We start from the raw sequence: 25,863 nt of genomic DNA on the forward strand, positions 1-25,863 counted from the left end.
TCCCATCGAATCTGGGTTCGGTGTATTGATGGACGATCAATCAGTATACCTAATGGTCGATTAATATTCAATGGCAGATAAAACCGGACGATTACGTATCTATAGACCGTCAGTTTTGCATTTCAAGTTTATTACCTGCCTAAACGCAAATATAATTCACGCGATGATTGATTCGAAATAAATTGCCCACTTCTGATGGCAGCATATACAGTCATTACAACAATAATTGTGAAATTAAGAGTGTGAAGCGTAACTACTTCTCTAATTTAACTGCTGATCGTGAAGAACCGACTTGCATAGAGCAAGGTGAACGTGCCGAGTACAGGATAGATCTGTGGATTTCCTAAAAAGTTTTTCGCAACGTCGTCGATGGAAACTGCTTGTGCATGATGGGAACATCTGCTACGTTCGTTCCAAAGATGACATGTACAGGATATTTCTCCTATCAATTGCAGATCAAGAAGTTACGTTAGAAATATCTTCTACTACCGCTCAAAGGCATATCATTCTTTGAAACTTCTAATACTTGTTGCCTTCACTTCATCTATAGTATCTATACTATTGAATAACATGTAGGTATAATAAATAATAATGTGTATTATTCAATAGATGCACCATTATTTGGCTTTCTATGTACTTCTGAAACATTCCACGTAAATTCTTTTTTCACATCGGTATTCTAATCCTTTCCAACAAATATTTTGACAGTTTTCGATGGTCACATGACCCGTTTCGTATTTAGTATACAGAGTGAGTATGACTCGTACAGATATTTTAAAAGTAGATTCTTGGGGTCAAAAGAAACACTTTTTAAGTTAGTTATTCTGGAGGTAATTTGGTTTTTCCAGGGGTGGCACAGCTCATTTGGAAAGCTTAAAATGGCTATATCTTTTTATCAGGGCTGAATCGGAAAAAATTGTATAGGTAGAAAGCTTTTCTTATGACCTCTAGATGCTACGTGTCAAAAACTCACCCTCTGTATAGGAGGATCAACGAGTAGATACTATCCAGTAGTAGCCAAACTACAATTGGCTTCGTTCATTTAAATGAAGGAGATCGTATTGAAACATTAACAACAATCGCTTGTGGTCGTGGTGTTAGAAGTCATGTTTCGAACCAATTTTTCCAGAACTATATGGATACCGAAACGAAGGTTCTCCGATAAGTTATCGAACATACGAGGTTTTCCACTTTGAACCTATAGATAATTCCATATCTCAAACGTAGCGTAAAGTACGAAAAAAAAAAATCCATCGACGTTAGCTGCTAAAGGCATTGTTATCTAGAAACCAAATAAGGGACTGCAAGTTGACATCTCAAGCGGAACAGGATCATGAGCATTGGAGATCATGTTGTCAGTTCGGGAGACCCTGTATCAAATTCCCCGAAAATGATATCTACACCTTATTCTCTGTATATCAACAATCATCTACGTGACATTCAGATTGATATCGATACCTAAGAGCTCGGTGTTACTTCTTCTGGGAAGACACGAGGTGGGCACACAGTACCATAACGTGAAAAATAGCTATGCGACCGTGAAAAATTGGACTGCAAGCTTCAAAAGAGGTTAATTTTCCATTGAAGATGATGACCGATCAGGAAGGCCATTTTCTGTGTCACTCCCCGAAAATATCGATGCAGTTCATGACATGATTTTATCAGACCGTCGAATTGGGCTAAAACGGATATCTGACGCAATGACTATTTCATACGAACGCCATCATCATATAGTTTACGTCAATTTGGACATGAGAAAAATTGCTGCAAAATGGATCCCCAAATGTTTGAATGTTGACCAAAAGCGTGCATGGGTAGAAGCATCGCGTTCGATCTGTGCTCGATTTGAAAACTATGTAGACTTCTTAAACCGAATTGTTACTATGGATGAAACTTGGGTACATTTCTACGATCCAAAAACAAAGCAATAATCGATGGAATGGCGACACTTTGGTTCTCCAAGACCTAAGAAGTTTCGTGTCCAAAAGTCTGCTGGAAAAGTTCAGTTTTTTGGGATTGCCATGGAGTAATCATGATTGATTTTTTGGATAAGGGTAGGACAATAACTGGAAATTACTATTCGACATTACTGACCACTCTACGGGAAAAAATTAATGGGAAAAGACGCGGAAAGGTATCCAAAGGTGTTTTGTGTTTGCAGGACAACGCCCCTGCACACAAATATCATGTTGCCGTGCAAAAAATTCGTGATTTAAGGTTTGAATTACTACCACACCCCCCTTATTCACCAGATTTGGCTTCATCCGATTATCATCTCTTCCGACAACTGAAAAAAAGTTTAAAAGGTCGTAAAATTTGTTCCAACGAGGAGGTAAAAAAAGCTGTGGAGGTCTGGTTTGCAGAGCAAGAAGAAACATATTTTTTGAAAGGTCTAGAGACGTTGCAGGTTCGCTGTAATAAATGTATCCAATTAAGAGGAGAATATGTTGAGTAATAGAATATTTTGACATTGAAATTTTGTTTGGTTCTATAGTAGGCTAAGAATTTTTCAATATATCCTCGCTGATCGAGATTCCTTCGGAACCGGGGTCTCTAATTGAAGAACATCTAATTGAATGCCATTTACAGGGATAAACCAGACGTGTATTATACATAATAGATTCGATCATTATTGTGCGTAATTGACATCATATCTGGGAAACGTTTCAGCGCGGGACATAATTCATAAATTCCCGAGAAGCGACGAGACGGCCTAAAGAGAGGCGGTAATGGAGCAGCAGCAGATGGCGGTCTCATTTCTAATGGTGATGAGCGTGGTCCTGAGAAAACGCTGACAGCGCGGCATAGTAGGTACATCTTGAAGACGACTCGTAGAAATTCAGAATGACATTCCATAAAATTTCAGAGAGAGCGATACACGAAGAGTTATTAAAGGTACAGAGGATGTGTCTCTTCTTCTACGTGAGGTATAGGTACCTCCACCAGGTCGTATCTACTGGGATTCAACAATTTCGGAGCTCTTCTGAATATCGAGAGAGTTTCGTGGTTAACGGATGCTCTATCCGTGTGAATATTTCAGCGTTGAACCGAAAAACGACCTGTCGGATCACCTAGATCTGGAGGATAGTCCCTGTCGAGGACGTATGCGGAGGCATCGGTGGTCTAAGGTCATCCTCGGGTTCGGAAAGAGCGAAATGATTGATTGATGGATAGGAACGGATCCTGGTCTAGTAGGCCGTTACGACATCGCCGATTTCGGGCAAGTGCCGCGTTTCGTCAGAAAAATACCGACGACGACTTTGACTTGACGTGGTCGTGGCTCTTGGCCCTCGGCTACGAGAGAAGAAGGCGAGCGGAGAAATGTTACAAGGTCTTCGCGATAGACGAGAGAGGCTGTGTGCGTTTCGTAACGGACGACAGCTAGGGACGAGATGGTTGTTGTTTTGCGATAAGCGAGAACGTTTGAAAGGCTGTTTATTCAAAACCGAAGAGGTCGCCCATCCAGATACTGAATCTAGCAACGCTGCTCTGTTCCCAGCTAAAAAAAATTGGACTAAAACCGAAGGATATCTAATGATTATGATAAAGTCGTGATTCAACTCTTTACTACAAACATCACAGGCTCTCTTATACAGAGTGGACCAATGAAAAACAAACTGCGCCTGTGTAGGTCGACAGAATCGAATTATACAAGGTGAGTCTTTGACTCGTACAAATATTTCAACAGTAGATTCTTGAGGTCGAAAGAAACACTTTTTTCCTTTACCATTTTTTCCGAATAGGCTCGGTCAAGAAGATACAGGCTGTTGAAAAACCATAAAAAAAGTTATTTTTAGTTCTCTCTCACTAACGGTTTTATCGATTGAAATGAATTTCGGAATATAGTTTTTAATTTATTCGATGAATCTTTTTCCAACACAAGATATCACCCACGTCTTCCAGTTTTCTCATTATGACCATCATGTACCATAAAAATACCAGAAATTCAAAGAACCCAACTCTTGAAACTAAGTTGGACGCTATCTAATGAATATTTGAACGTTTCGTAAAATAAAAGTATACTTCATATTTTCCCGTAGAGTCATTCGGGGTAACTGAGCGCAGTGGGTAAGTGTGCGCAGTGCGTATATCTCGACTATGCAAGTATGAAAGAGGGGTCCATTTGGGTGAAGCAAGGGCGCAGAATCGCCATATTAGTTTTTCATAGGAGTGCGCCGTGCCACGTTTCTTTAACTTTTTACTTGCAATCAATCAAATTCACTAGTTTTCTTGTTAATTTTTAGCATCTCTGCAAATTCTGCCAGGTCCAAGTTCCGAGTCCGACAATATTTTATTCGATCATGGGCATATTAATCTAAATATATAATAAAAAATTTTAGGTTCTCTTAGCTGCTCAACTCTATAAGAACGTCAATTCAAATTTTGGCTTACTGGGGAAAGTGTGCGCGCATAGATTCATTATATGGGCATTAGTTCAGTGAGGAATAAATTATGACATTGTTGATTTTCTTGGTTAAGATTCGATCAATACCTATTGTCCTATTTGTTCGGAAAAATATGAAGAGCCACCAACAGGGGAATGTACCAAGCGTTGTGTTCACCAAGAATTGTGGCACGAACAATAATGCACTGCTTGTAAAAAGGCGCTTCTGTATTGACAATAAACAGCATTTCTCTAATATTGTAACATTTTGATGACATTATTTTGTAATTTGTTTTGATTGTGTGGTTCACTAAGCACTGCATTCACTTACCCCGTGAGGGTGCGCACACTTACCCGCAATACGGGGCATGTGAACGCACTCCGACTTTCTCTATTAAATTCTTTTTTGCGGAAAGAAAACGTTTTTGTTTGTTTGCTTTTTGATGTTTTCTTATAGATTAGAAAATTCTCTATCTTATGAATATGTTTTAATTTTCCTAGCTGCAAAATTTGAAACAGGGTATGGCTTGAAAGGCAAATGTGCGCACAGTTGCCACGAATGACTGACTCTATAATGCGCCATTTTCAAGTTATTTGATGTACAAAAATAAAATATCTGTGATATTAGGAAAATTGGGTACTTTGGCTGAATAGAACTCTGTCTAAAAGATCCACAGATGTGTAGTGTCATAGATTCAGCTTGGTATTCTGAAGGGAATGTTATTTCTCCAGGGGTAGCATAGTTCATTATGAAATTTTGAAATGGTTATATCTTTTTATCAGGGCTGAATCGAAGAAAATGATATATGAAAAAAGTGTTTCTTTTGACGTCAAGCATCTACTGTCAAAATATCTCTACGAGTCAAAGGCTCACCCTGTATAATTCGGTCCTGCCAACCTATACAGAGCAGCATTTACGCAGGAGCAAATCGTTGATTTCATTTTTAATTGATTTTGTTTCAGAGATTGGGAGTGAAAACCCTAAAAAGTTTATGAAGATATACAGAGCAGCTGTTTCGTTTTCAATGGCCCACCCTGTATCTCAACAACAACAACGATTTTTTTTCAACGTTTAAAATCAAGTCTCGAAACTTTGAAGCGATCAGCACTAAAATAAGTAACTTTGGACCCAAACCGAAAGCAAAAAAAAAATCTTTCTTCCCGTTCATTTTCCGTCGTCGCATCAGGATCTGAAATATGAACCTGTTGGATGTGGATTCGTCGTTAATGAATGCGACATTAGCATTATTAAAATGAGAGAGAGATAGAGATAGATAGATCTGATGGGCAACGTGTAATTTGTAAGAGGCCACATATCAACCCGTTCGCGGTTCGTTGCACAGAAAGGTTGAAAAAAAATCGGAGCGCAGATGTGAAATCCCGAACGGACGGCGGAAACGTATAACTGGGATCGAGCGGCCTTCGGATGATGATTGCGCTTCTGTACCTACTTATATGTATGCATCGGAGACTTCGACGATCGCACAGGACGGAAACTCCGTATAGCTTATCTAATAATAATATGCGGTATTACAAGTTGAAAATTATGGGCAGAAATTCGCAAGTTATCTTCAACATTGATGCTGTTCGAGAATAGTTAGTTGTCTCATTCAAAAATACCGATGGACAGTGGAAACAGACACTCCAGCTTTTTCAAACAGGATATTTATGCTTCTACTGTGTTTTTTCGCTCTATATATAACGTAACATGGCATACAAAGCTAATGAGTATTAACATGCAGATGCCATCTTGATATGTATGCTGCTAAGAGTGAAAAACAAGTCAATTCCGTAAACTTTTTATTGCAATAGAATGAATAACTTTTAATAGCAAACTCTAAGTATAAATAGGTCTACGATTATTGTGACTGAACATTCGACAATAACCTATATTGCATATATTTCTATGAGACTAGATATTCCGAAATTTTCAAATTTTCGAAAATTACAAATACCTAACAACCTAACAATTTTTTTCGAGAAAAACTTTTCGCTCTGCCCCCGTATACGCGGTGGCAGAATCCGACCGGCCCGTGAATAACACGTATCCATTAATAGAACGGACATTTACAACGTTAATTTGCTCCCGATCATTATTCAATGAGAACGATGTAAAGTTGTAAACGCAAATAGGTGCCTCTGGCGCAACAACAACAACTCTCGCCGTTTAGTTGTCGCTCTCGATTGTTTCGGCTCCTTTTCTTCGACCGAGACGTAATCGATGGTCGTCCGACGCGACCTGCTAATTGGGCTGTCTAATTACGGCGATAGAGAGCTAAATTAAAATCCGGACTTGGGGTAGGTAGGTATCTATAACCAATAGCATCGAGAGAAACGTATTGTACGAGGATATATTGAAACATTCTTAGCCTACTATTGAACCAAACAAAATTTCAATGTCAAAATATTTTTTTACTCAACATATTCTCCTCTTAATTGGATACATCCATTACAGCGAACCTGCAACGTCTCTAGACCTTTCAAAAAAAAATGTTTCTTCTTGCTCTGCAAACCAGACCTCCACAGCTTTTATTACCTCCTCGTTGGAACAAAATTTTCGACCTTTTCAGTTGAGAAAAGAGATGACAGTCGGATGGAGCTAAATCTGGTGAATAAGGAGGATGTTCTAGTAATTCAAACCCTAAATCACTAATTTTTTGCATGGCAACATGAGATTTGTGTGAAGGAGCGTTGTCCTGCATAAACAAAACTCCCTTGGATAGCTTTCCGCGTCTTTTCTCTTTTATTTTTTCCCGTAGAGTGGTCAGTAATGTCGAATAGTAATCTCCGGTTATTGTTCTACCCTTATCCAAAAAATCAATCACGATTACTCCATGGCAATCCGAAAAAACTGAAGCAAGAACTTTTCCAGCAGATTTTTGGACACGAAACTTCTTAGGTCTTGGAGAACCAGAGTGTCGCCATTCCATCGATTGTTGCTTTGTTTCTGGATCGTAAAAATGTACCCAAGTTTCATCCATAGTAACAATTCGGTTTTAGAAGTCAACATCGTTTTCAAATCGAGCACAGATCGAACGCGATGCTTCTACCCTTGCACGCTTTTGGTCAACATTCAAACATTTGGGGATTCATTTTGCAGCAATTTTTCTCATGTCCAAATTGACGTGAACTATATGATGAACGCGTTCGTATGAAATATTCAGTGCTTCAGATATCCGTTTTAGCCCAATTCGACGGTTTGATAAAATCATGTCATGAACTGCATCGATATTTTCGGGGACTGACACAGAAACTGGCCTTCCCGATCGGTCATCATCTTCAATGAAAAATTCACCTCTTTTGAAGATTGCAGATCCAATTTTCGATTAGATTCTTATTTATGAAAATATTGGAAAAATAATCGTTTTTCTGGATCTAAGAAGCGCTGGGCGATTTCAATGCATGAATGAGTGAATTCAAACAAAGCTATAAGCTTCCGTCATTTTTTTCACCTTCAATTGGATGTATCTGAAGAGGTAATGTAAGACTTATATCCGAACAAAAAATGAAGAAGTTGGAAGGACGAAATATCCGTTTAAATTACCTCCGATGTAAAAAGAGTATTTGCACTCGCTTTCCCGGCAAATATTGGTCCAGGCTACTCAATTGTTTGTCGCGGTGACATAAGAACTTCGACTGTGGGACTTGACCAATGTTTGACTTCGATATGCAGATATTTGTTTTTTGAATTGAGAATGCATTCCGATCTATCCTACGACAGTGCGTCAACGATTGGCGTTTTGTAATTGGATGTAAGGACTAAATGCAACTTTCATATTTTCAGATCCATCTATATAAGTTGCTAATTACAAAAATTTCAGTCTGTTTTTCTGACAAACTATGTAAGATGACAACAGCTCTTTGCTCTGAACCTGAAGCTTCAAAATCAAGATGAACATGTAAAATAAAACGAATGGAAACAAGACCTATCGATTGCATTGAAATATCGTGGTTAGAACGGGTCTAAATGAAAATATTAGCTAGTACGTGTTTTTCTAATCAGTCTCTTGGTTGTGTTCAATAAGTGAATGTTACCGGCGAGATTTTCCGCAGATACCACGGTGGGTTGAACGTTTAAGGTCACACATAGCCCGGAGTTATTGCTGGTACACTTCGAAACGAAAACGTTTTTTTATTCCTCCATCTATCTATGGTCGTTTAGTTCTCCTCGCTCATTTTCGAACGAAAATTCAAACATCCACCCTTTTCACAAGACGTTTATACGAAAATTTGTTATATATTCATCGCAACGCCCACGCAAGGAGTTTATCTCGGTCGTAGCATCAATAAGGCTGCCTAGCGCTCCGGAACTGCTCACCCGGTATCTCTAAACAGCGAATTTGTCTTGTTTGCCCGACGAACAACTAACTGTACTCCTTCCACTCGCTTTCCGTTGTTTTTCCTGAAATGAATCCCGCATTAATATTCATAAAAACGGGCGATATACATACCGCGCGCATCGGGGCCCTGACTAATGATGGAATTATTCGCTCCCGGGTACGCCCAGATATACAGGGTGTCCTCGGGAAACGTCCTAAGAAGGCGTAGCTCGCACGGATAAATTTCATTTTGTTCCTTATCAACAGGAACCTATATCCACCTATAATCCATTCGCGTTCACGAAAGTAGTAGGTTGACCTTGGAAATTCGACACGTTCCACACTGTATAGGACGAAAATGTGAGGTTATGACGATTGTTGAAACATTTCTTGAAAACGGCGCATTATACGAGAAAATATTTTACAAAACGTTCAAATGAGATAGCGTCTAACTAAAGTTTGGTTCTTTGAATTGTTGGTACTTTTATGGTACGTAATGGTCATAATGAAAAAACTGGAAGACGTAGGTGATATCTTGTGTTCGAAAAGGATTCATCAAATAAATGAAAAACTATATCCCGAAATTCATTTCAGTCGATAAAACCGTTTGTGAGATGAAAAAATTATTTTTAATGGTTCTTCAAGAGCCTGTATCTTTCAAACGGAGCCGTTCGGGAAAAATTGGTAAAGGAAAAAAGTGTTCCTTTTGATCTTAAGAATTCACTGTTAAAATATTTGTACGAGTCAAAGACTCACCCTGTAAAATATGCAGATGCTTGAGAAGTTGGTTATCCTTTTAGACTTAAAGTTGAAAACGTTACCATATCAGTCGATGAAGTGAGATTTTACTATGGAAAAAAATTCAAACAACTAGATCCCCGTATGCCATCCACGAAAAAGACCATAGATTAATGAAAGAAAAAGAAGTGGCCATCAATTCTTGGGTCATTTCGTCAGCACCGCTGCGAGCTAACGAAGGAATAACGTTCTAAGGTCGAAACCATAAAAAATCAGATGTCAGCCGCTGGTAAAATGATTGATAGATAGAAACGGATTAGGCATGTTGCAATTCCGAGTAATTGAACGCGCTGGTTCAAATTGAAAAATCGCCCGATAGTTATATTGCATAGATTATGTATGCATGAGGCACAACTTATGCCATCATGTTTGTATATTCAATTACGTCTTGTGCTCTTGCAGTTGATTGATATTCCCCGGCTAACTGTTTTTCTATCTGCCTCCCTGAGAACTGCGGGGGGATCTCATTCACAATCTAGCCTTTTTTCCGATTCAAGATCGATCTACTCGACGAGGAAAAGTATATCCAGAGAGATGTGTTAGATAACTGCGGCTATGCTAATTTCGATCAAGGTTACCGCTAATTAGGTATGCTACAGGATGTGCCAGAATTACTGAAAATTCATTAGTCGAAAACGATTTTCCTATAGGTATTACAGTTTTCGAGAAAACAATCTTTTAGTACCTTGTCGAATAGATCTTTGAAATCTTCTTTGGTACGGGACGTATTGAACTGAATTTCCCAGTTTACCTCTCAATAAAGTGAACAAAAGTTCAGTATCCGTGAAAATGCGGACTTCGGAAAAAATTCAATTAAAGCGTTCCATACCCGAACGGATTTCTCGACGGAGTTGTCCGCGGACGCGTCCGCTCGCTGATATTTATGCGATTAGAGATCGTATCTTCGGATAATTTGTACCGTATTGTTATTATTAGCATTAAATCGACTATCGCACACCATCAACAGTTCTTTCAATTAATCGTTGCTGTTATCCGGTCAATTATCGTGGCCGCGGTACCGACGCGCCGCTTTCGGCCGTCGATTCGGCGATCGAACCGTTAAGCCGAATTTACACGTACGAAGGGCCATATCAGCATCGATTTTATCTGGTGGTGGCTTCGCGAACGCGTTAAATCAGCGTTAAGATCGTTATCCGGATCGTTGTTACTAAGCGGCGGAATATTCATCTCGTTTATTACTATTACTTCGATAATTAAGTCGTTTTTTTTTCTAATTGGTATCTCATACATGTGTTCCTGATGGGGTTTTCATCGACTGTTTCATACTTTCCTCGCTTACTCGGAATCTTCGAATTATTGGGGTTTTATCATAAATTTCCATGGGAATTAACGGTTTTCCGCAATTGATTTAATGGCCTGCTACTTTCTTTTTCACTCGCCGCGTTTCTTCACTCAAATGCATATTATCTACGGGTACAAAAATCCTCCTTAATTTCAACATTTTCACTTCATTTTGAATAATATTTGCAGATAACTTTATTTGGAAATGATATTGTAGTAGATCGTAGCTGTATGTATTTAGTTTTCTTCATCGTAAGGGTTTTCAGTATACAGGGTGATACTTTAATTTCAACGGTAGATTCTTGAGGTCAAAAGAAACACTTATTTCCTAAACCATTTTTTCCCATTTGTCCCTGATAAAAAGATATGGCCATTTGATGTTTTTATAATGAGCTATGCCACCCCTGGACAAACAAAATTACCTGAATCTGTGACACTACACATCTGTGGATTTTTCGAACACACTTGCATTCAGCCAAACTAACCAATTTTTCAAATTTCACACCTATTTTTACTGAAACCAACACTGACCAACGACTGTCTAAATAAGTCGTTTAACCAACAATTGTCTATGGAAAATAACTAAGATGGCTGAGATGCAACCCCTAGAAGTTCGACAAAATTTCATCGAATTTCAAGTACGGGACTGTGGGAGGTGACTCCGGCATCGCAAAAACGAAACAAAACATATGGCTGGACAATAAATGGTTCAGTACCAAGTTCGTCGGATTAGATGCATCAGGTCACTTTTGAGAGAATCATAATTGTTGTATCGTGCAATTTAGGACGAAAAAAAATGTAGCAAATCGAGGCAGTTTCTTGAAAGTGCTTATGTTAGTTATGTTGAAAAAGGGCTATGATGTTCCCCATTTCATCCCATTTTTACGACGACTGTTGGAATGTTTGAACAAGGAGATTGTGATGCCCATTGTTAAGAAATTCGTGAATGATTTAGACGAATTTTATTGGTGAGATCTTGAAGTATTATTCTATTTTTTACACTTGTGTCCTAAGTCTCTTCTGTCAGTTGGTATAGAAATGAGCTATTTAATAGAATCGTGTAAGTTACTAAAAAATAATGAGAAAAATTCGGCAATCCTAAGTTTCCATTTTAATTACCACGTAAATGTCGAACGAGCCAATATCCTAAACGAAACGACATGGTCTAATCAGAAGATACATTTTTTCCCACTGCTTTGCGATAATTCAGCTAACAAACGGTCTAGAATCTTATTAGAAACTATTTCAGTAATCATTTTCAATTTTTTCTTCAACTTTGTCATTTCGGAAGTTTTGTATAGGTCATTTTTGGTGAAACGCTTCATTTTGACCAGTTTTACCTTCTGTTGAAAAAAAAACCTCACCTTCAAATACACCCTGTATGTTAACAGCAGATTGTTGAGGTCGAAAGAAACAATCTTCACAATTTTTTTCGACAATAATAGTCTAATTCTCTGGTCAGATGTCACCCTGACAAGTGACAATGACAGTTGACGTAAATGGCTAGGAAAACTTCCTCTGTCGTACGGAAACTGAACTCCGACGTCAATTTCCGCGTAATATGTCGGGATTCGAACCTTCCCAACCGTTTCTTATCGAAACCGTAAAGCGATAGAGCCGTTTTGTAAACGATAAAAACGACCGGGGAGCGACCCGTCATAGCGGGCCATAAATTCCGCGCGTCGCGGAGCGGAACCGGCGTATACCTAGGCAGGGCACCGAAATGCCTAAACGGTCACAGAACATCGTGTGTGCGTATCTGTCGATGCGAACGACAGACATACGGTGGTCGATACGACGTACGCGGAGTCGCTCATGTCGAAAATTAATTCAATTGTTTTACAAATGACGACATGATTCATTTTATTTAATAGTTTGTTTGTTCGAGAGGGAAACTGCTGAAGCGTCCGTGAGATTCCATTGTTTCTAGCGATCTGACAGGGCGCGTCGCTATTCCGACGAAATCGTAGAGTTGACGAGGGGTGGGTACAATGTTTTTTCGTCGTGATCGTTTCCAAACATTCTCGAGAGTTATTATCTTATTGAACTCTCAAACTAATCAAGAAGGATCCATTCAAACGTCCGATTCTATGCGCGTGAAAAAAGACGCCGAACAATAATCGATTCATCTCGAACAATTTCGCAACTTCGAGGTATAGGTACTACATACAATGGATGTGCCTTTCCACATACACACACGAAAATACGTCCAAGGTTTTTCACACGGTTGCACAACCGATAACCTCGCGTGTTGACTACAACTTGACGGCGGAAATTGAAGTGCAATTTTTCATGCGGAATATAATAACATTTTATCGGCCTGTGCGATCTACGTTTGGAGATCCGCAAGTCAGATTTTTCCAAAGACCCCCGTAGATATTGAATTATTTTCTATTCGAAAAAAAAAACTGTTGGAATTCGCGGAATTCCCTCGAGGAAATTATGAATTTATAATGGGATTTTAATGGATTCGGTTCGAAATACAGAGGGGAATTTCACTCTGGTTTCGCTTATTATGAATGGAATCAATAAGTCATTCATCGATATTGAAATTTATAGGGTATTTATGTCACAATTCAAAGAGACTTGCTTATAAGGTGGAAATTAGTTGAAGATTTCATCGGTCATGAGCGAGGGGCTTAATTTACACCGCTCAAAAATGGAAGTGGAAGATTTATATCAGGTTAGGTGTCTACCTATGGTAAACTTGCCTAAAATGGCAAAAATAAGTAGGACTGCTTCAGAGCGACAACATAGTGAAGAAATGAACCAAATTGTGGAGTTTGAAGACTTAAAAAGGGTTTCAACTGTTACAAACACCTTCAAATCCAGGTTTAATATCAGATGGAGCCTATTCTAGCTCTTCGTACTGCTTTTACCCTATTCGGAATTGCGTCAATGAGGTTATCAATAAAAGTTTGGGGAATGTTTTGCCAAATGTCCATCAGAGAGAGTTGTTATGTCTGCGGCGGGTCAGGTAAGCGGTGTAATTGCCTGGACATTGCATTGTTCAATACAATTTTGCTCTGGAGAGACAGCTACGCTCTCGTTGACAATTGTGGCTTCTTGTGGACGAGCATTTCGTGACAAATATCGGTGAAGGCTGTCGCAAAAGAAACGAAAATAGGTTTTCCATCTAATCACGATACCTCATCGGTCTTATGGTTGGGTTAATCAGGATAATAATCAATTTTTCATTGATTTAAAACGCATCTTCGAAAAACAGGGCTATATAAAAATCGAATCCACCAATAATCTATAGTGTAGGTTCGCGTTTCTTGGAGTCTTATGTTAGATTTTCGTTAGTGAAACAGCTGTCTCGAACAGGTCTGGAGTGTTTCGAAGGGGCCACTCTTGAGGTGAAGTGGTCAATCCGACGCGGGCTGTCAGAACACAGAAGAAGAACGACGGATCGTAGCCCACATGTCCGTCTGTCAGTGGTTTCCGTGTGAACAACGTTCGTAACGTGTGCTTCTCCATGTGTGAAGCGGAAACGGGCCCCCAGGGCTGCCAACAACAACTGAAAATTGGTTCTTCTTGTGCCTAGATAAACAGGTAGGACGCGGTTACGGATACCGTTCGATAGATAGACCTTACGTTTGTTTTGCGTTCGTCGGATTCTAGGACGTATTCACCGACTGTGACAGCGTGATACTTCTTGGGAACGGGAAGGTTTTTTCCTCGGGAACTTCCTACGGGCCGTTATGGAACATGTGCGTTCTACGAACCTCGCTCTCGATTCAATTCGTAACTATTTCAGCTTATTTCCACGACGAACGCCTCTGGTTCGATACAATTTTGAAAGCTCGACCAAATGAGGGGTTTTCCATCGTGAATAGCCCGCTATTTGGGCAGCTGTCACTTTATAAGCTGTCAGCTGTCATTTTTTGACGTTTGACAAGTGAAAACTACGCCTTTACTAAAAATGGAACGATAAAAGCTCAACAACGCATTGAAATCGTTGAAATTTGCTACAAAAATGGTGAAAATTTTGCAGTCACTGTTCGGCAAAACTAAAGCACTTTTGGGTCCTCGTGAAGCACTTTCACGAGAGGCAAATTTGAGCTGTTGGTACAAGTTAGTGACGTCAAGAAAACTGTTCTTCTAATGAAGCTCAAATATATCGACCCGGGACATTTTTTTGACCAATTCGAGGTCGTAGATCACGAATATGCAATTAGATCCTTTCTAGGATCAGTATTAAGGGAAATAAATTACTTCAAGTGGAAAATTTCGAAAAAATCGGTCAAATTTGAGGAGTTGCAGTAGCCAGAAAAGAGGCACTGGATATATGCTGATTTTTTTGGTGATATATTGATCCTTCGCATTTAGAAAAATTCAATTTCTATTCACTTACAGCGAACAGTTTAAATTTCATGATTTTTTTCCAGGGAGGTCCAAAATTTCCAGTTTTTCATAGACCATAACTTGAAAAATAATCCTTTCAGCTAAATTCTGTTTGCATATTCGTAATCTATGCCCTCGATTTAGTATATACATCAATTTTGGTGAAAATCGGGGATATCGAATATTTTTCAAATTTGCCATACATATGCATGGAAAAATTTCGATTTTTTTTTAAATATTTTTGGTCTCCGATCGAAACCGAATTTATACTGTCGACTAATTCGAGGTCGTAGAAAACGAAGATGCAAACAGATATTAAAAAAAAAAATTAATTTTCAAGTTATGGTCGATGAAAAATTGGAAAATTTGAACCTTCGCGGAAAAAATCATAAAATCGAAACTGTTCGCGATAGATTAATGAAAATTAGAACTTTCGATTCGTGAAGGATCTATCTATTATCAAAAAAATCAGCATATATCTAATTCTCTTTTTCTGGCTGCTACAGCTCCTCAAAGTTGACCATTTTTTTCATGATTTATTTCTTGAAATACTGATCCTAGAAAAAATCTGATTGCATATTCGGGATCTATGACCTCGAATTAGTCAATTAAATGACCCAGGTCGATATATTAGAGCTTCATTAAAAGAATAGTTTACTAATATTAGATTCGCGCTTAATACGAATGCCCGTATCCTGCGCGATCGCCCTGTACCGGTAGTAGTAGCGGCCGGGGGGCAACGTACCCTTACCTTTACCGTCCGTCCGCCTGCCCGCCCGCGTATAGGTCAGTTAGCGTCGTCGACGGGCAAGAAACGACTCCATTCCTGTGTACACGACATTTCCACCTGCTCAGCTATTCGAAAAAGCCGGGCTCCGATCCCTTTCAAAAAGGCCGACTTATTCGCCTAACAGGCTACTGGCTAAATATTTTCTGCATTTTATTATTGTATACGCTACTGCTGCTGCTGCTGCGAGACCCGACCGGCTCGGTCGCGTCTCGCTTTTTTCCGCGGGCCTGGGATTTTTGCCAAGTCGCTTTTCCAGCAAACTAGAAGAATTTTTACGCTGCTGGGGGGAGTTCGGGGAAGCTGCACCGGCCGGCGGGATGCTGCACACAAGACGGATCTCGTAATTCACATGATAGGAAAACGGTTAGATGCATTCGACGTACCATACAGGGTGTTTTTGAAGGTGAGGTTTTTTCTTAACAGAAGGTAGAACTGGTCAAAATGAAGCGCTCCCCAGTCGTTTTTATCGTTTACAAAACGGCTCTATCGCTTTATGGTTTCGATAAGAAACGGTTGGGAAGGTTCGAATCCCGACATATTACGCGGAAATTGACGTCGGAGTTCAGTTTCCGTACGGCAGGGGAAGTTTTCCTGGCCATTTACGTCAAATGTCATTGTCACTTGTCAGGGTGACATCTGACCAGAGAATTAGATTATTGTTGTCGAAAAAAATTGTAAAGATCGTTTCTTTCGATCTGCTGTTAACATACAGGGTGTATTTGCAGGTGAGGTTTCTTTTCAACAGAAGGTAGAACTGGTCAAAATGAAGCGTTTCACCAAAAATCGCTATACGAAACTTTCGAAATGACAAAGTTGAAGAAAAAATTGAAAATGACTACTGAAATAGTTTCTAATAAGACTCTAGACCGTTTGTTAGCTGAATTATCGCAAAGCAGTGGGAAAAAATTTATCTCCTGATTAGACCTTGTCGTTTCGTTTAGGATACAGGCTCGTTCGATATTTACGTGGTGATGAAAATGGAAATTCAGGATTGTCGAATTGTTCTCATTATTTTTTAGTAATTTACACGATTTTATGAAATGGCTCATTTCAATACCAACTGACAGAAGACACTCAGGACACGAGTGTGAAAAATAGAATTATACTTCGAAATCTCCCCAATAAAATTCGTCTAAATTATTAACGAATTTTTTCACAACAGGCATCACAATCTTCTTGTTCGAACATTCCAACAATCGTCGTAAAAATTGGTTGAAATGGGGAAACATCATAGCACTTTTTCAACATAACTAACATAAGTACTTTCAAGGAACTGATTCGATTTTCTACATTTTTTTTCCACCCTAAATTGCACGATACAACAATTATGATTCTCTCAAAAGTGACCTGATGCATCTAATCCGATGAACTTGGTACTGAACCATTCATTGTTCAGCCATATGTTTATATTTTGTTTCGTTTTTGCGATGCCGGAGTCACCTTCCACAGTCCCGTACTTGATATTCGATGAAATTTTGTCCGACTGCTAAAATAAATGTGAGTGGAGTATAAGTGTTGTATCTTAGCCATCTTGGATATTTTTTATAGAAAATTTTTGGCGGAACGACTTATTTTGATGAGTTCTACCTTCTGTCGAAAAAAAAGACACCCTGTAGTATGTACAATTTAAAGATTCAACCTGTACCTTCCAAAATCTTGTCGAGCTTATTATGTAACGCGAACTTTTATCGAACGGTACGTTCAATAGAACAAAGTTCCGCCAAACAGAGTTTCGTAATGGATCTTAGCCACCCGTGCTCGCCGTGGAAGAACAACTAGAATCATACCCTAGATCGTTTTTTAATTGATGTCCCTGAATGCCGCCGCCACTTCACCTCCTTCAAACGACCTTTTTTCGTGCGATTCGCGTTGCAAAATCTAATGTAGGCGATGTGAACGAAAAAAAAAGTGGAACGCGCAACGAGGAAGATACGTCGTACTTCAAATGTCAACAGGTTAGGGGCCCGTGCGTTTTCGAGAAGCTTCGCCGTATGGGGTACGATCTTTGTCCGAATCAGGTGACGGTGAACGTGGACCCGACTACAGGGGGGGTAGTAAAAATTCGCACGTGTTCCGATCTTATTGATTCCGCGTGCGACCCCTTATATCTGCGGTTGAGCGTACTACCCTTCGGGAAGAAATAATGTCGATTGGTTGGGTTTTTGGGGTTACACCACGCTGCTAAAATTATAAGGTGCGATTTGTCTTTGACGCAGCTTCTCTATAGATGATTTTGGTACTGTGATCGAGGTCATATTGTTTCCTTTATAAGCAGTATTCCATTACTTGAGCCTTAGGACGGACAAAACCTCAACGAAATGAATTTCCTGATGAAGGAATAGTTTTTTTTATACTTCAGAATGTCCTCAGATTGTCAGAGAATTACATAGAGGAAGTATCTACGAGGATGTATTGATATCTAGTTAGCCTAGACCAGTTCCATGCATATAAAAAATATTGCGTTACTATAGCAACTAACAATAACTCATTAGAAGTGTCAGTGTGAAGTTTGAGGTCAGAAGAGTAAACCAGAGTTAAGCAATAAATAGAAAGAAAGAAGATGTCCACCGAAATTGTGAAAATCGAAAAATTGGAGTATCGATCCATCATCAAGTACCTGTATTTAAAAGGGTTAAGAGGTAAGCAGATTTACGAAGATATGCTTAATACCCTTGGTGATCAATGTCCTTCGTATGCGACCGTGAAAAATTGGACTGCAAGCTTCAAGAGAGGTAAATTTTTCATTGAAGATGATGACCGATCGGGAAGGCCAGTTTCTGTGTCAGTCCCCGAAAATATCGATGCAGTTCATGACATGATTTTATTAGACCGTTGAATTGGGCTAAAACGGATATCTGAAACACTGAATATTTCATACGAACGCGTTCATCATATAGTTCACGTCAATTTGGACATAAAAAAATGGAAAAATGGATCCCCAAATGTTTGAATGTTGACCAAAAGCGTGCAAGTGTAGAAGCGTCGCGTTCGATCTGTGCTCGATTTGAAAACAATGTAGACTTCTTAAACCGAATTGTTACTTATGGATGAGACTTGGGTACATTTCTACGATCCAGAAACAAAGCAACAATCGATGGAATGGCGACACTCTGGTTCTTCAAGACTCAAGAAGTTTCGTGTCCAAAAATCTGCTGGAAAAGTTCTTGCTTCAGTTTTTTGGGATTGCCATGGAGTAATCATGATTGATTTTTTGGATAAGGGTAGAACAATAACCAGAGATTACAAAGACATTGTGTCCTATTAAAAAGTGAAGAAGAAGACTCATTTTTTTCGGTATGAGAGATTTTGACCGTTCCTAAAGCGCAATTTTCATCGAATTAAAGACAGTTGCTACATCACCACTTCTCCTAGACCCTAGAGTATATAGTGAACTAATTCACAAGAAGATTGCGGTGAAAGGAAAACACACATGTAGATGCGGCGATCTGACATTCAGCCTATCGTAAAATTCTTCTAGTTCTCAACGTTGTTAATTTCGATAAGTTGCCGAATCTGGATCTGGCAGCTGAAACGATCCGTCCTTGACCGAATGGAAACGAGAACTTCATCAATTGAACAGGTTGTATTTATAAATACCAAATATTAAAATCCAATCAAAAACGACGTTTCGCAATCCGACTATTCTATACACCTTTCCGCTTCTAGAGTCGCGATGACTAAGTCCTCTATCTGCTAGTTGCATAATCGGCTGTCTTCTCTCTTAATAAATTGCATGCATTTTTTCATATCTCTTGATCTCTCTAATGACCTTCGAGAGCTCCACAACCGGAGTTTGTTTGTTGTCGGAATATGAGCAGAGATACCCACGGTGGGTAAATCTAAAGACTTTGCACACGCTATTGAACACGATAGTTGGTTGGTAGTCCTGACTGTGCTGCGGCTACCGTTGATTTTTTTTCGTATGTTCGTCACGAGTTGGTGATTTTCTGGGATTCCCAATCGGGGGCCCTCAGATCGGACTGCATCGGCGATGAGCTCGGAAAAAATGATGTCATTTGGCGGAGATCGAATAGATGGATAAAAAATATTTTCAGCGTTCGTGAATCGATACGTATACGAGAGAGATTCGTCCGGGTCTGTGGCCCCTTTAGCAAGACGCACACACACACACACATCAATTCCGTGCCGTGTGATCCGAGCCGACTTTGTGTAGTTGTTGTGGTCTATTGTTTTTGACTTCGTAAAAGCTGAATAATTCAAGCAATCCGCGACTACGTTGCGAGCATTCGCCGCTACACAATGGGAGATTTCTAGGCCACGACTGAAAACGAAGAAACTGTTCCTTTTTGCGGCACTGTTGGAAAATTCCGCTCCTCGAAAAATAACGACGGTTTTGTATTTTTTTTTTTCGACCGGTCTCGCAGACAACGAAGTATTCGACGATTGCAGTTTCCCTCAAAGTACAGACAGGCGAATTTGTGGAAAACTTGACTACGTAATGTTGGAAACATATAGTTGAACTACTAATACACATACTTTACATATAATATCTTTGCGATAAATATTTTGACGTTAATTTGATATCTAGCCTCCGATGGTTTCGTCCCATGATCAGTTTTATAGGATCTATAGAGCTAGTCGAAAATCTGCTGCAGTTTTGAATTTTTCATGGTATATTAACCGAATAATAGCCGTTTGATCCAGCTACCAGATATTCGCCCGGTATATTAACATATGGCGAAGTGATTCGAATGATTTCCGGTTCTGACCAATTCGGAAATTCTCACGCGACCGTGAATCTACAAGAAACGGAATGACAAGACATTAATGTTAATGCCTTGCAGCGGGCACTTGATCAGCCAGACTGTCGACCTCCTATTTCCTATGTCCGACTATGATGGTACCTGCCGTCCGAATAACCGTAAAAATCTATGGACACATCTGACATGTATTATACAAGGACATATTGAATAGTTTTAGAGTTAGGCTAGATAATCAAAAAATAGAAACAATAAAATTATCGAAAAAGATCGAAAAGAAGTGTGTAGAAGCTAGAGTATGTGAGAAAGTGTAAAGGAGATGGGGTGTGAGAGATAGAGAAAGGTTATGTGGAGAAAAATGTGTGAGGAAAAGAGAGTGCGTATTGGATAGAGTGTGAGGAAATGTGAGAGAAAGAAATAGTGAGTGTGAGTGGAGACATACACCTACATAGAATGTGTGTGAGAGAGAGAAACACTGATAGAGTGATAGAGATAGTATGGGGGTGTGTGTGTGTGTGTGTGTGTGAAAAGGCAGCAGTCATGTTTTGTTAAATAGTACAAAATATATCGACCCGGGTCATTTCGTTGACTAATTCGAGATCATAGATTACGAATATGCGATTAGATTTTTTGGAGGATCAGTATTTTGGGAAATACATAAATAACTTTTATTGGAAAATTTCGAAAAAATTTTGAGGAGCTGTAACAGGCAGAAAAAGAGAATTGGACATATGCTGATTTTTTTGGTGATAGATGGATGCTTTGCGAATGGAAAATTTCAAATTTCATTCATCTACCGCGAACAGTTCAGATTTTATGATTTTTCCGCGAAGATTCAAATTTTCCAATTTTTCATCGACCATAGATTGAAAAATATTTTTTTTTTTAAATATCTGTTTGCATATTCGTGTTCTACGCCCTCGAATTAGTCGACAGTATGAATTTGGTTTTGATCGGAGACCAAAAATATTTTTCGAAAAAATCGTAATTTTTCCATGCATATGTATGGAAAATTTGAAAATTTTTCGATCTTCCCAAGTTTCCTCAAAACTTGAGTATTTATTAAATCGGAGGCGTAGATCACGAATATGCAAACAGAATTACGCTGAAAGGATTAGTTTTCAAGTTATGGTCGATGAAAAATTGAAAATTTTGGACCTTCGTTGAAAAAATCGTTAAATCTGAACTGTTAGAGGTAGGTGAATGAAAGTGGGATATTTCTATTCGCAAAGGATCAATCTATCACCGAAAAAATCACCATATGTCCATCGCCCCTTTTCTGGCTGCTGCAGCTCCTCAAAGTTGACCAATTTTTTCGAAATTTTTCAATAAAAACGATTTATTTCTTAAAATACTAATCCTAGGAAAAATCTAATTGCATATTCGTAATCTACGACCTCGAATTAATCAGTAAAATGACCCAGGTCGATATGGTTCGAAAAATGAAAAAAAATTGAATTTAGAATAATTTCGTCTGCTACTAGCGCTCCACCACCGAAATTGCTTCGAGTCCGAACAACAAATTATTCGTGTGTGTTGGTGTGCATGGGTGAGCGCGTGTGTGCGTGAGTGTGGATGTGTTTGGTTGTGCGTGTATGTGTTTGGGTGTGTGTACGTTTGTGTGCGTGTGTGTGCGTGGATGTGTGTGCTTGTGTGTGTGCGTGCGTCTGTGTATGTGTGTGTGTGTGCATGTGTGTGCGCACGCGTTAGTTTGTGTTTGTGAGTGCGTATGTGTGTGTGTGTGTGTGTGTGTGTGTGTGTGTGTGTGTGTGTGTGTGTGTGTGTGTGTGTGTGTGTGTGTGTGTGTGTGAGGGAAAGAAGACGAATGTCTTAGAGAGAGTGAGAGAGTGTGTGAGAGATATAATGCGTGGTAGGAGTGGAAATAAATGTGAGGAAAAGAAAGAGTGTGTCTTAGAGATAGGGTGAAAAGGAAAGGGGCTGTATATAAAAGCAGGTAGTCTGTATGTGTGAGAGAGAGTAAAGGAAGGGTTAGAGAGTGGAAGAGGTAGAGTATGAAAGAGAATGTATGTGCGAGTGTGTGTCTGATAACAGTTCGATAGAATCTACCATTTTCTGGATAAATTCAAATCTGCCTCTCATGCTCTCAATCGCCTGTAGGCACTTACGGAATGTCATTAGATTCGATAAAACAGCGCGTAGCAATCAATAAACGCGCATCTCCCGTTCAGCCGTGACTTCATTATTATTTCGTATCAATTATGATAAAAGGTAAATAGAGTAATAATTGGCCACTAACAAGTCGAAGATCGATGTTCGTAATAGGCGGCGGCGCGCTCGTTAATGGAGTCTACGCGCGGCGATAATATAAAAATTCTATGAATTTCATCGGTCGATATCATATAAATGGGGGCCTATTAGACGGCCGTCATTGTGCCGGACTCAACAGGTACGGGAGGATTGATCGAAACGATGGAAATAATGCGTGCTGCTGCGAGTATTACCCTGTCAATGGTCTGTGATGTCTTTACGCGCGGTATATAGGTACGCTCTTCAATTTATTCCGACGATCGGGGATGCTTTATTGAATTATTCAGGACGATTGATTAATCACGCGGATTAACTTATATCTCGACTATTTCAGTCGATACACCTTTCACAATCCTCTCCTCGAGACAGATATGATTCCAGACGAAAATTGGCGAGATTCTACAATAATCAATTGTGTGAGTTGTGAATTGTGGGACCTCTTGACCATTTCTTGCTGTCTCAAGGAAAAAAACTATTTACTCGAGAGAGAAAACCGAAAAGTGTCCCCGTATAACGAATGTATAATATTTCGTGAAGTCCATCGGTGAGCAGAATCCGGACCGACAGTAGAACATATCTCCGAATTTCGATTCGCGTGAGAGGATCCGTAGAAAACTAGTTTCGATTTCGTTTCCTCGCGTCGTCCCTATCTAAATTTGATCGACGTATCGTGTTCTCCGGGTTCGGGTTACATGCACACGGCCCAGTTACGACGACCACGGAAAAAAGGGCACCCAGATATCATGTCGATTTCGGTTCGAGAAAGACACCCGGACCAGGTGACATCGCTGTTTGGATTAGCGTCGATCTCATCTCATCATCATTATTTGTATCGATTGTCGCGGTACAAGTCTATCGCGGAATGGATTGGAGATAGAGAGAATTTTCCTACATCTATAATAATCAACCTCTTGTCTCTCAAGGTTCAACTGTGGCGTGTACGGTTCCCTTTATCGAATCAGAATTTATAGTTTCACTGAAAACGTCTATATATTCGCGATAAGGACATTCGCCAAGCAATTTTTCCGAGTTTTCCCTTATTAATTACGTTGAAAATCGCCTGTCTTCGTGTGCCTGTCTTCGGACATGGCGAAACAAGGGAAATCACTTTGCAGATAGGGATTTTTCGAGGAACGCATCGACATGAGCGTACACGAAACGACACAATAGAAATAATACTGTCATTCCGATAAAAATAATCGTGTCGAACACGGGTCGGCATTAATAAATCATTAGGATTCGTCGATGTTCGCAGTAAAATCCAAGGTACTTTTTTTAACCGGTCTCGTCGTGCAGATTAAGCAATCTGAAACGTCGAGGAATCGACGAAGAGGAATATACTATACTCCATTCACATTTATTTTAGCAGTCGGTTGGCCGTGAAATAATTTACTCGAGTTTTTGTAACTAGAACGGGGTAGGGTTAGCACTCATTAAATGTCGTTAATGTCATAACGCCGTTGTCACAACTGATATCAATTTTTATTACGAAAATGCCAAAAGTGATTGAAAAATGAGACAGGGTTTCAGGGAGTGCTATTTAGAATTCAGGTCCGCTCATTCAATTAGTTATACCTTGATATTCTAAAATCCACAATACGTAAGATGATATCAAACATATTCAATGTAAGAGAATTTATATGATGTTTCATCTGAATCTGAACGACTTATATTTTTAGCTGAATCTTTCTACAATCAGAAAGATTGTGAATGAAGAGGATGACATTGAATTTCCTTCTATTGGGAGACCCAAAAAAGTGGTGGCATTTGAGAATTTTATGTTTGAGTGAATTAATGCGAAAAGTTTACACAGGATTTTCGATGAATGTCATCGTAGAATAAGTTCCCGAAAACTGATTTTTCTATTTTTCATTTGACTTGTTCTATACATTGTAAATGTCTTAAGGTACCAATAAATACCTAATTATTATTATTATATCGATGTATCAAGATGAACAGCCACAAATACGAGCTAGTTGTCCTATTAATTGTTTATTCATGAGGAATTTTTGTTCAAAGGTTGATCTTGACTTGAAACTTCCTTTAATTCCTTTTACTTATATTGATGCAAGATGATTTTTGATGAAGAATCTAACATTCTTGTAATTATCTGTTAATTCCCTCGGGAGATACCCATTCCCAACCACTGCATCATATGCATTTCATCTTCGGGTTAATGTTTTTGAAATCTACAACTGATGTAACGTATTCAAACTTTAGCCAAAGAAGATAACGAACATTAACTCTCCTCAAGCTAGTGCATATTATGATATTATACTGATCTCTTGTATTCTCCATACAAATAACTGTATTTGGTATGCTTTCAATCAGTTTGTATAAACTTCAATAATGTTCGTCACATATTTTCAGAAGAGATTCGACATTGTGATAAAATACGTATTAACAGAAACTTTTACGTAGAACGGGCAACATAGCGTTGATTTAAAACCCAAAAATGTTCTGACAAGCTTCATAACCCTACATTTTCGTACTATACAGAGTGAAATGTGTTAAATTTCCATGGCCAACTGACTGCTAAAATAAAAGTGAATGGAGTATAATACAACCCTAACTTTTTTTCTGTGGAATTAACTGAAACCCAAGATTTACCCTACCCAGCCTGAGTCCTTAGATGATTTGCGAACTAAGGATCATTAATGAATGCCGTCAAATTACACCAGCAATCTTGAGTAACATTTTCCGATGGAATCTTTCCTTTTTAGGTCTCCATTCTCGGAAAAGTACGTGAATTCATCAACAATCGCACGATATATTCGCCTCGTAAGCAAATGAGACCCCGTCGTTCGACAATCTGTCTCTTGGCTTTCCGCATTATTAAGCAGGATATAGGCGGCAACACCGTCGTCCTTCCGGCCTATCTAGGAGGGTTCCCTTCTATTTTCCGCACGCAACTCCGCGGCACCGTTAACAACG

General features: G+C 39.2%; 1 protein-coding gene across 2 annotated transcripts in view; it reads right to left on the reverse strand.

The window, feature by feature from the left end:
• LOC123307963 (homeotic protein distal-less-like) overlaps window positions 1-25,863 on the reverse strand; it is a 76,097-nt gene that overhangs the window by 14,804 nt on the left and 35,430 nt on the right. The gene's annotated exons all lie outside the window — the stretch shown is intronic.

The sequence above is a fragment of the Coccinella septempunctata genome, chromosome 2, assembly GCF_907165205.1.
Source record: "Coccinella septempunctata chromosome 2, icCocSept1.1, whole genome shotgun sequence".
Taxonomy (NCBI): Eukaryota; Metazoa; Arthropoda; class Insecta; order Coleoptera; family Coccinellidae; genus Coccinella; species Coccinella septempunctata.